The sequence below is a fragment of the Thamnophis sirtalis genome, unplaced genomic scaffold (assembly GCF_051295495.1).
Source record: "Thamnophis sirtalis isolate CommonGarterSnake01/CBP01778 unplaced genomic scaffold, rThaSir2_p1.2 scaffold_6, whole genome shotgun sequence".
In the NCBI taxonomy this organism is placed as follows: domain Eukaryota; kingdom Metazoa; phylum Chordata; class Lepidosauria; order Squamata; family Natricidae; genus Thamnophis; species Thamnophis sirtalis.
This window is the reverse complement of record NW_028261386.1, coordinates 42,589,300-42,602,420: the sequence shown is the minus strand read 5'-3', so window position 1 is coordinate 42,602,420 and position 13,121 is coordinate 42,589,300.

The following is a 13,121-nucleotide window of genomic DNA, read 5'->3' as shown; positions in this document are numbered from 1 at the left end:
CAAACCCAAAATGTAACTAATTCAAGCAGTACTCTGACATGTCTTGTCATGCTGTCTGATTCTAGGTATAGAATTTCCTGAGAACAAGGTAACTAGGTGGTACAAAGTCATTTACATGAATGGCTGCTTTTCGCAGACTAATGGGATTAGTTCAAACCACTGATTTAAAATATCAGTTCAATTTATTTGAATTGTAATTGCACTGTTTCTATCAGCATCTGAGTGATTAGGAAGGAACCCATGACTTTAAAGGAGGATTTCCATATTTAGAATTTCTCTAGGTTTTCTTATTCTGCTTTCTTCAAGAGGAATTAATTTTGGGAAGCATCCATAAAGTACCTGATTGGAAATCTTCTACTTTAAAGCAAAAATACATTACAGAAGATTGCAAACATGCATACTTTATAAGAGGAAAGACAGAGGAAGAGGAACTATTACTATGGGAAACCTAGTGAGTAATTTCCTGACCGTGAGAACAATTAACCAATGGAAGACCTCCAAGGTCCCTTCTAACTCTGTTATTTCTGTATAAAGAATACTATCAGGGCTGTTGGTCTGTAGAAGCACCAACAACAGAAATCATATTATGGAGGTTGAATTTCTACAACAATAATAACATAATAAATGTGAAGTTTAAATATATAACCAAAGTACATAATCAGTAACCAAAATATGCTTTGTTTTACACAATCTGTCTGCTTACCATTATATGATAAAGATCTGGGGCTTCGTTTGAAGCATATTTCAGACAATTCCTTGTAAAAGTTACTCACAAACATTTCAGACAATTCCTTGTAAAAGTTACTTTGTCTTATAGCCATAGCAATCTGATAAAAAATACAAGTCACATTTTTAAATATAGAAGAAGTTTCTCTTCCTCCAAGCCTTGCTGGATTAATTATGTTGCTTCCTGAACAAGGTCTAGGGCAAACTTACTCAACCTGGACCTTTTAAATGTGTTAAAACTCATAGCTGGAAATCTTTACACATCTGAGAACTGCAGTCACACACCACACTCTTAATTGGAAACATTGACTTTTTTCAATGTTCCTGATATACAACTTGCTTTTGAGATTACAAGAGTATATATTTTAGCAAATAGACTCCTGGCTGTAATCTCAGTTTTTTAAGTTGGAAGATAAATGCTAGGTGCAGAAGTGGGTTTCAGGCGGTCCAGTCGGGTACGCGCATACCGGTGCCAGAAATACCAGCACCTCCTTTGATTGTTGGGGCAGGCAGAGAAAGATAGTGCCTCCTTACTTTCTCCACCTGCCCAAATGAGTGAATGAGGCGCCGGCCCCAAACCGCTCACCCACATTCAAATCAGCCCACCTTCCAGCTGGCAAAACAGACATTTTCACAGCAGTGGCTGAAGCCCAATCCCAGGCAGTCAGTTCCGGCTCTCTCTTCCCCAAGCATGTCCCATTGTGCTTCAGCTGCCGCTATGAAAATGTCTGTTTTGCCAGCTGGGAGGCTGGTAAAAAATCTTCCATTTCCCCAACACCACTGAATGGTCTGTACCTCCCCTTACATATTGACGCTGCAGGAGGGAAGGAAAGAAGCTGGGCTTGGGAGGAACCTTCCCTCCCCCTCCAGAGAGCCCATGCCGGGAGAGAGGAGGCAGCTGGTTTGAATGCGGGCAGGCAGGCGGATTGAGGCCGGCGCCTCCTTTACTCATTCGTGCAGGCAGAGAAAGGAGGCACATGATAAAACACTTGACAGCTTTAAGACTTGCATGCTTCAAATGCCAGAGTTTCTGAGCCAACATTTTGAATACTAAGCAAGAGCGTTGTTAAGTGAGTTTCACCACATTTTATAAGCTGGCCCTGCCCACCTGGTCACATGATCACCACGCCGCTACCACCTGGTCACATGATCACCAAGCCACGCTCACTCAGTCACATGACTGCTAAGCCACTCCCACCCAGTCACGTGACTACCAAGCCACTCCCACAAAACAGGCCACACCTACATAATATGTTCTAAAAATTTAGAAACCCACCACTGGTAAGTGCCTGCTGACTTCCAATGAAATAACTTCTTTCTCATCTTTATGATTGATTGATTGATCAATTGATTGATTGTATTAAAATGTTCTTAGTGTTCACTGGGCCAAAATTATTGTGTATAGAACTTGGTGGTACTTGCTGGCAGATAATATTATGCTTAAAAAATCCCATTCAGTTTCAGAAGATATAACTGCAGTTGCATAGCCCTCAAAAGTTCAGTTCAGTTCAGTTCAGTTGCGTTTATTTATAGGCCGCCCTTTTCCCTGGGGGGACTCAGGGCGGCTAACAACTTATGGGAGGGGAAGACATACAATAACATAAAAAACAAAGTGTAGTTAAGATCAAACAACATTCATTCAACATTCGGGTGGGGGCAAACTATGATCTTTACCCCCAGGCCTGGCGGGATAGCCAGATCTTGAGGGCTGTGCGGAAGGTCTGAAGGGTGGTGAGGGTATGAATCTCCACGGGGAGATCGTTCCAGAGGGTCGGAGCTGCTACAGAAAAGGCTCTCCTCCGCGTAGTTGCCAGCCGACACTGGCTGGCAGATGGCACTCGGAGGAGGCCTAATCTGTGGGATCTTATGGGTCGGGAGGAGGTAATTGGCAGAAGGCGGTCTCCCAAGTACGCAGATCCACTACCATGAAGGGCTTTATAGGTAGTAAGAAGCACCTTGAAGTGCACACGGAGGCCAACAGGTAGCCAGTGCAGCTCGCGGAGGATAGGTGTTATGTGGGCGAACCGAGGTGCACCCACGATCACTCGCGCGGCCGCATTCTGGACTAGCTGAAGCCGCCGAATGCTCTTCAAGGGCAGCCCCATGTAGAGCACGTTGCAGTATTCCAGCCTAGAGGTCACGAGGGCGCGAGTGACTGTTGTGAGAGCCTCCCGATTCAGGTAGGGCCGCAACTGGCGCACCAGGCGAACCTGGGCAAATGCCCCCCTGGCCACAGCCGACAGGTGGTGATCAAAAGTCAGCTGTGGATCCAGGAGGACTCCCAAGTTGCGAACCCTGTCTGAGGGGTGTAAATTTTGACCCCCCAGCCTGATCGTTGGAACACTAGCCAAATTTTTGGGAGGGAAACACAACAGCCACTCGGTCTTTTCTGGGTTGAGTACAAGCTTGTTAGCCCGCATCCAGTCCCTAACGGCTTCAAGGCCCCGGTTCATCACGTCCACCGCTTCATTGAGTTGGCACGGGGCGGACAGATACAGCTGCGTATCGTCCGCATATTGGTGGTATCTTATCCCGTGCCTCCGAATGATCTCGCCCAGCGGTTTCATGTAGATGTTAAATAGTACGGGGGACAGGACCGACCCCTGCGGCACCCCATATGATAGGGGCCTCGTGGTCGATCTCTGACCCCCGACCAACACCGACTGCGACCTGTCCGAGAGGTAGGAGGAGAACCACTGTAAAACAGTGCCTCCCACCCCCACCTCCCGCAGTCGTCGCAGAAGGATACCATGGTCGATGGTATCGAAAGCCGCCGAGAGGTTGAGGAGAACCAAGATGGAGGCATGGCCTCCATCCCTGGCTCTCCAGAGATCATCGGTCAATGCGACCAAAGCGGTTTCTGTGCTGTAACCAGGTCTGAAGCCGGACTGGAAGGGGTCCAGGTAATCGGCTTCCTCCAAGGACCGCTGGAGCTGGTAGGCCACCACCTTCTCAACAACCTTCCCAATAAAGGGGAGGTTGGAGACTGGACGATAGTTGTTAAGTACAGCTGGATCCAAAGATGGTTTCTTCAGGAGGGGTCTCACCACCGCCGTTTTAAGTGCAGCGGGGAAGTGCCCCTCCCGAAGTGAGGCGGTAATAACCGCTTGGATCCAGCCCCGTGTCACCTCCCTGCTGTTAGCAACCAGCCAGGAGGGACACGGGTCCAGTACGCAGGTGGAGGCACTCACAGCCCTCATGGCCTTGTCCACGTCCCCGGAAGTAACATCCTGAAACTCAACCCAGCGATGGTCAACCAAATCATCCTCTCGTGCCTCTGCTGGCTCTGCAAAGGTGGAGTCCAAATCCGACCGAAACCGAGCAACTTTGTCCGCCAAGAACTGGGCATAATCCTCAGCCCTACCCTGCAAGGGGTCCCCCGTATCCCTCTTATTTAAGAGGGAGCGGGTTATCCTAAACAGGGCGGCTGGACGAGACTCGGCGGACGCAACCAAGGTGGCAATATAAGATCTCTTTGCTGCCCTAAGTGCCCTGATGTAATCCTTGGTGCAGGTTGTTAAGAGTGCTCGGTTCGGTTCGGATTTATCGGACCTCCACAAGTGCTCTAGGCGTCTCCTCCGGCGCTTCCTCTCCCGGAGCTCCTCGGTGAACCAAGGAGGCCTCCGGGATCCGCCGCCTCGGAGGGGCCGTAGTGGCGCAATCCGGTCGAGGGTCTCTGATGCTGCCGAATGCCAGGCGGCAGCCAGAGTCTCTACCGGACTGTGGGCGAGAGCATCAGGAATAACCCCAAGCTCCGTCTGGAACCTCAAAGGGTCCATAAGTCGCCTGGGGCGGAACCACTTGGTCGGTTCCTCCTCCCTACAGTGGGGGTTTGGTCTTCGGAAGTCAAGCCTCAGTAGGCAGTGGTCTGACCACGACAGGTGTATGATCTCATTACCCCTCAGACCAAGATCACAAGTCCACTGCTCCGAGAGGAATACGAGGTCGAGCGTGTGACCCGCAGAGTGAGTTGGGCCTCGAATTATCTGGGTCAAGCCCATGGCTGTCATGGAAGCCATGAACTCCTGCGCCCCATCCGAGTGTTCACCGAGCGTAGGCAAATTGAAATCCCCCAGGACCATAAGCCTGGGGAACTCAACTGCCAGCTCGGCTACCAACTCGAGGAGCGAGGGGAGGGCTGCTGCAACGCTGTTGGGAGGCAGGTACGTTAGCAGCAGACCCACTTGACCCTTGAGGTCCAGCTTCACCAGCAGGCACTCACACCCGACAAGCTCCGGAGCAGGGATCCTACGAGGAACCAAAGACTCCCGAATAACAATAGCCACACCCCCACCCCTTCCCTGAGCTCTCGGCTGATGAAGCACCTGAAATCCTTCTGGGCACATCTCTACGAGGGGGACTCCTCCCTCCGGGCCCAGCCAGGTTTCAGTAATACATGCCAGGTCTGCCCCCTCGTCTAAAATTAAGTCCCGGACGAGAGGAGCCTTGTGAACAACAGACCTGGCATTTAGCGACAACAGCCGGAGACCAGGGTCCTGACTACTCGCGCCATCTGGCCTCGGAGTGGGACCCATAGGGCCGGAAGGAGGGATCGCTGTAACATAGCGAACCCTCCTTCCCCGGTAATGGCCAGCCCTAAAGTCCCCGCCATATCTGCCCCTCCCCGTTATGACCGTAATGCTCCGACCCACTCCCGTGTCCGTGGTTCCCCCAACCACACCTATAGCTCCCGCGTTCCCGGTCAGGCCCTCCGAATCAGACACACTCATTCGTTCACTCAGACAGTCCCCACGTAATAATTAAAAACACACAAATACAACAATATAGGATAATAAAAGTGGGCGCTTTCACTCAATCACATGCAATCTCATACACTCAACATACCAATTTAAAATAAAAAAATTTAAATTTAAAAATTAAAAATTGCGCAATGTGCAAAAAGCATATAAGGCTTATATAAGGTCTTAATTGTCTTAATCTTCTCTTCTACAAATCTGGTGGGAGTTCTGGCAAGAGTTCATTGAGTTCAATGGGGGGGAGCAGTCCAGAGAGGGGTATTCCGTCCCTCTCCCTTCCTCCACGTCCCAGAAACTGTGCCCTAAGCCGGAAGGGTTTCCTCTGAAAGGGCTGAGATGACATCTCTGGGCCTCCATAGATAATAATAAACCCACAAGGTGGCCAGATTGCAAGTCCAGGCATCCAGCTGCTGTAAATAAATAAAGGGGGCCAGATGGCAGAGAGGCCCCGAAGCCGTGGAAAAATTCACACAGGACAGGCCACACCAAAGGGAAGGCCAGTTCAAATGGGGCGAAGGGGGGGGCATCCAAGAGGGGCCACGAAGGCAGCAAAGACAACTCCCCAATCTCGCCCAGTATTCTGCCAAGGCAGCCCCTTCTCTGGGATAGTCTAGAGTTCGTATAGTCTGTAGTTCGTATAGCATAGGAGAGCAAACAAAGATTGTTAAAAGGAGCCGAGGGCGCCGCGTTTCGCAAGCCAGTAGAGCCGATAGAACAGGGGGGGCGCTTAAAGAGGCAGCGGTCGCAGCAAGCAAGCCGACCGCCCAGCTTCGTCCAGCGCCGTTTCAAATCACCTACCGCCTCCCCAGAATTAGAGCCACAGCTGCCAAGCACCTTCCAAGGCTCCTCACAGTCGACGGAGGGAACGAGGCCAAGATTGCAAGAAGAAGCCTCCAAAGACGGCGCCGTCAGCGCGCCGCCGCCATGATCCTGGTTTATGCCGCCGAACGTTGCCAGAAATGCTGCGGGTAATTTCCTTGTCAGAAATGCTGTGGGTAATTTCCTGGCCCCAAGGCTGCTCAGTCGCGACAACTCTCCAAATAAACGATGGTTCAGGTACCCCAAATGTCGCTCTCCCGCTGGGGCTCCCTCCTGCATAATTTCGAGCCAGGTCGTTAGTGTTTTTTGGGTGTTTTCCGCTCGCCCAGACCGGAGAGAAGAGGATAGCGGCCATTCGCCTCGCACATGCGCACACAATGATATATACATTCCTACAGAGAGGAATCTACAACTTAAAAGAACTTAATCCCTTAGGAGTTCCTTGGAAAAGGAAGACTTTTTTCCCCTCATTTATCCCCTCACCCTTTTGTTATAACCTGGTAGTTCTTCTCTGGATCAGATTTTTAATTGTCTTTTTCAATGCTCAGCTCAGGCTATTATAATTGATTATTTAGAATTCTGTAGTAGAATATTGCCATATGCATATAATATCACACTTAGTGTGCAGCCCAGATTTTCACTACCAGAAATTTATGGATAACTTTTCTTACTATCCTAAACTAATCCACCATCCAGTGTATTTGTTTGCCATACTTACTAGTCATAACCTATTTTGGAATCAGCTGCATCACCGCTTACTTCTTGATACTTCTGAAAAGCCCTCTTAATGATGCTTTGAAGATTTCTTCTGTCGATGCTACTGTTGAATTAATACATTAACTTCTTTCAAGATGGGTTTCTGGTGCAAATAACTAGTTTGACATATGAGATATTCATTCCCCATACTGTATGTTCAGTATCCAACTACTTGTCTTCACATCTCTGAATCCTAAAGCAGAAATCAACTTTTGCAGAGTTGTAGGTTCTAAAAGTCTGCTTTGGAGGTCATACAACTGCAAGTCAATGTCTAAATGTGAACCATGTTTATTTTGGATTATCTTTACCAGACCATATACCATCTCTTCAGTGTGCTGCAGCAAAATACATTTGATTGCATGGTAAACTTTAAGTTACCAAGAAGTATGTTGTTTAGAGATACTACAGTCATGTCGGAAGTGCCAAGTGCTTCTGAGTTGAAAGGATTGAACGGTGACATTACTGTTGCGCAGGGAATGCCCAGTTTGGGGGGAAGGTGTCCTTTCATGTCCCCACTAAGTTGTCCACTGAAATGGTATCCATTTATCTACTTCAATCTATTCTCTGCCTCCCAAATCCCACTTGATTAGGAGGAAATAAAGATTTTGCATTAACCTTTCCCTGGAGTAGGGTGGGAATAGAGATTTTACAATATCCTTCCCCTTTCACGCCCACCAAGCCATGCCCTGCCCACCAAGCCATGACCACCAAGCCATGCAGAACCAGTAGTAAAATTTTTTAAATCCCATCACTGGCCTAGGCCTATGGAATTTATATAGACATGAATACATACACACAAACAGAGAATATTCATCAGATAATGATAATAATTTTCTTTATAAACTTTCATAATAGACAGTTTCAATGAGGCTTCTCCATGTGCAGTTGCTATGTTGTCTATGTGAAAGATCAAGGGGGAATGACATCAAATAATAGAGTGCAGAACAAGAAACAGGAGGGGGAAAAACAGCGCACTATGTATATGATACATAGTGAGAAGATTAAAGAAATGTATGGATTATTATTTTAGCATTGTTTAAACATTACATGCAGTTGACATATACATAAAACATTGACTGCAGCTGCTTTTCTTGGCTTAGAAAATCCATAATTCAGATTTGTGAAATCCTTTGAAACTCTGGATTTGAATGCTTCAAGAATTTGTTTCTCTGCCAATTCACTGTTCCACTCCAACCATGATTATGATCCTAGGTATGAGTGGGAAGTTTAAACAGTCATGAACCACTTTATGAGACCCAGGTGTTCCCAAGAGTGATTGTATGTGTTGTATTATTAAAGAAATAAAAGTAAACCATTTCTGGCCACTGACGCACGTTACTCTCTTAAGGAAGCGAAGCGTCAGTTGTGTTATAAAATTCTTCTGAATGCAAGATGTCCCCCATGAGTCAGATCCTGATCCTTGGCCTCTTAGTCTTCTCCTGTCTCACAGATTCTGGTGAGTTTTAACCAATTCAGATGAAAATTTAGCTTGGTGATAACTGTCAGGATAGTTTCCCAGCTAAGTCCTATATATACTAAGGAAATGAAAGAGGCAATGTGAGCGCTATTCTCATCTATCTCTGAGGTCTTTCTGTCATCTGTTAGGTGCTTCAGTAACATAATTTTACTTGTGAATCCTACACAGATAGGACAAGTGTCTGTCTTGACCCTTTAGGTTGGCACATTTCACCTCAGTTCAGAATCTTATTTCAGAATGTATTTAAGTAATGCCTAGAATACTTTTACTATAATTATTTGAGACAGAATCGAATGATATTTGCAGATTCATATACCATATAAGGGAAATTGTAAACCTAATGTGGTTTTTTTTTTGTTAGTTTGCTTTTGGTGAAAGAAGCTTCAAAATTTGAAGTCGTCTAACACTATTTGAGGTGTTTCTAATCTTTTTAGCCAGCATGGATTTAATCTGTTGATGTAGCAGATCATTTGATAAGCATGAAACATGTGAATTTCAAACATGAATTGGAAACATGCAGACCTTTTTGTGTTAAAAATTGTTGACTTTGAATGCAGCCACTTTTCTTCCTCCTTTCTATTTTATGGCAAATTGCTATTTTGTTGTTGTAAGTAATGTGTTTCTGTGTGTGTCTATGACAGAAAAAGGGCATAAACAGCGTAGTGTTAGAAAGATAACGTAAAACTATACTTGTTTGTAAAGGGACGTGATGGCTCAGTGACTAAGACACTGAGTTTGTCGATCAGAAAGGTTGGCAGTTCGGCGGTTTGAATCCCTAGCGCTGCGTAATGGAGTGAACTCTGTTTATTGTCCCAGCATCTGCCAACCTAGCAGTTCGAAAGCACATAAAAATGCAAATAGAAAAATAGGAACCACCTTTGATGGGAAGGCAACAGGGTTCCATACTCCTTCGGTTTTTAGTCATGCCAGCCACATGACCACAGAGTAATCTTCAAACAGTGCTGGCTCTTTGGCTTTGAAACGGAGATCAGCACTTCTTCATAGATTTGGGAACGAATAGCACATATATGTGAGGGGAACCTTTACCTTTACCTTATACTTGTTTGAAAGCCCCAGAATTTCAGTGGCCCAGAGTTATTAGAGGTATAAACATTTTTCATGTATTATTTATAGGGAAAGATTGATATTATAAAAGGCTACTTGCAATGCAGAACCAGTCTTTCTCCCTCCATGTGCTCCCCTTTCTCCCAGGTCACCTGCACTAAAACTTTCTGTATGGCCCTCTACTTGTTTGAAACAGAAAGCGGTAACAGCGTGTCCTCCTAGCAAATCAGAAAGTATGTGAGATTTGTCCTTCATTTCATTTCACAGCCCACTGACTAATTTTATACATACACCCACATCCTTCTCCTTTGTCCCATTGCCAACTAGTCTAAAACCAAAATAAATACACTTTTTGTATAAAAGCTGAGCTATGCATGCTAGGTTTACAGCACATACTTCATCAATGCAGTTGCCATCCTGATGAGTTTTCTCTCCCTATTTCGGTTATTTTAACTGTTTATTCTGTGACTCCAGCAGACCGGTGCAAAATTCAAAGTTTTGTGCAAATTATCTCTTCATGCCTGCCCCTCCTTGCTGCTTCTAAAGTTGAACAGAAATGGTCCCATTGTTTCATTTTGTTTATTAAATTTATTTTACCTTGTTTTAAGAACTCCTTGAGCAATTCCAAATAGCTTCAGCTAAAGGAATGTCTGCACAATGAATCAAGGGGACTTAATTGGATCAGATTGGCTCAGAACTCAATGAGTGAAAGTTCATGTACCTCTAGAACCATTGCTATATGGTTGCTTAGTGCTCGATATCCAGAACGATGGCTTCATTTTGTTAACAGGCAAATCGGTTGTCTTAATAGCTTCAACGTCTTATAAATGATGCATTTTGCACATTAAACTTATACAACTCCTGGTATAAAGGATTCCTTTGTTTCTGGACACACAATGTCCTACAAGCTATAAAACCTGAACACAATTATATCTAATGTGATATAATTAAAATACTGAAATATTCTTTCAAAGCAGATGCCCTTCTATGTGCCCAATGCATACCTAACAAGAAGAAAATCTGTCATATGAAGACCTGCAGAACTAACCATAAAGGAATCTGTACTGCCACCATCATTTATAAAGGTACAAAACAATGCTAAATTCAAGGATAACATTTAGATTTGCTAAAATTGCTCTTTTTTTGTGTCATTCTTACAATGGTGATTGATTACTAGATGTTTGCTCTGTTCTCCAATTTAGTTTTAATGATATTAAGGAAAATATAGCTGAAAAAGACTGTTGTTAATTAACTGGAGATGTAGGCACTGACAAACTTCCAGACTTCTATTCAGATTGAAGCAATGTTCACCATGACAGAAGCTTAGCGATAGCAATAGCAGTTAGACTTATATACCACTTCATAGGGCTTTCAGCCCTCTCTAAGCAGTTTACAGAGTCAGCATATTGCCCCCAACAACAATCCAGGTCCTCATTTTACCCACCTCGGAAGGATGGAAGGCTAAGTCAACCCTGAGCCGGTGAGATTTGAACAGCCGAACTGCAGAACTACAATCAGCTGAAGTAGCCTGCAGTGCTGCATTTAACCACTGCGCCACCTGGGCTCAAGAAATTGTCAGAGAACTGCAGTTTCACAATCTTCTGTCTTGTTCATACTTTTGTGTCAGTCTAAAGTACAATGCCAAATATATCTGTCTTTCTCTGCCCTGGTTGATCACTATTTTTGTTCAAGGTAGATCACCTATTGCCCTACCGGGCACCTAAAGCAGCCTCTGAAATTTGGAGGCCTTCGAAGATATTGGGACAATAACTTTCAGAATGCGCAACTATAAATCCTAGGAGTTGTAATCTCACTGATGGAGGATATCAGATTCAGGAAGGATGGCCTAAAGGGAGGGGACATAATGATATAAGCTGCCATTTGTTCTTCATTTCTCAGTCTCATTGTACAATCATACATTATCAAATGTTTGAAGTGCCAATTTGTCATAAGTTCCATAGACAGTGTACACTGCTAACTAGATAGGCTGAGGTTTTAAATACAATACTTAAGAAACATCATGTTTCCTATGGTGCAGAGAAGATGCTGATTGAGGCAGTTTATCTTCCTTTCTATTGTCCTGAAGCTGCTTTTTCAGGAGGCAACTGGACTTTCTGTTTTTTCTTTGAAGACATTCACTTCTCATCCAAGAAGCTTCTTCAGTTCAGGAGAAGTGAAACATCTTCAAAGAAAATCCAGAAAGTCCAGTTGCCTCTTGAAAAAAGCACATTTGGGGCAACCATGACCTGATGACTGGTAATCTCCATAGAATCCCTTCTATTGCCATTCTGGCAAGAAACACAATAATCTGCCTCAACAGGACAATCAGAGATATCAAAAGGAAACTATAAAACAAGGCTACTTTAGACTGAAAGAAATTCCTCCATTATCCCATTTGTTAAACTGAAGCATAAAGTTGCAGAAACAATACAGAGTAAATGTAAAATGATCTGCCTGTTTAGAAAGGGATCCAATATCATGTCAACCATTGTTTTCTCTTTTTTCACTGTAACTTTTTTCATTCCATCCCAAGTGAGATTTGCATCAAGTCTACTGTACAATTTGGATGGGATAAAAGAGTTCAAGAAATTGAATCTTGATTTCAGCCTGGATAGGATTGGCATTTGATATATAGTAGTTGTTGGATATCTTTCACAATGGCTTCCTCCATCCCCCTCCCACCAATCTACATATCAAAGACCTGAATTTCTTGTCTCACCTGTACCTGCTTACAGTTCTAATTTGGTATAAAGAAGCTTGACAGACAGACTGCTCAGCTAAATATGAAAAACTGGTGTTTTGTGGACTTCATTTTAAAATATTTTTATTTTCCTCCTCTGCATTGTTTGTTTTAGGACTTGAAGCTGTTGACAGAATTTTAGCCTGCAGGTTAAAGACAGAAGCAAAGTGTGGTCTCAACCTATATAATGCTATAGAAGATAAAGGCTATGAAGTTAAGTGCTGTGATCATCGTCGTTACATAATTTTTATTACATAAATATGGAATTTGCAATAGTCCAACGAAAGTAGCCACAAAATCTCCCAGGAAGAAATTGATTTCCTCTCTATATTCTTTTGCTCAACTTTGATAGTTGATTTGGGCGCAGCAGAGGGAAGAAGCTTTGATTCTATGGATGCAGCCATCTACTTGCCTTTTTTGAATTCCACTCTCCCATCCCTTCCACAAATGCCTTTGCATTGAAAGTATAAAATCTTAGCTCTAGCAGCAGATACCAAGCAGTTGGTATCTAGAACTGAATTCTGACATTGTACTTTTTAAAAAATTAAATTATTTTTAAATTACACCTTACATCTTTCAAAACAGTTTTTCCAGTTCAGGAATCACTATTCTTTTAAAGGGGAACATTTGCTAGTCTATGTCACATGAGGAAAAAATGGGGAAAAATGCTCTGTGAAGAACAACTTCAAGACAGTCTTAAAATAGGCAAATATTCCGGTGGTTGTGAAGCTTATGTAATATTTTCAAAGCTGTGTAAGAAACAGGCCAGTTACAAGATAGA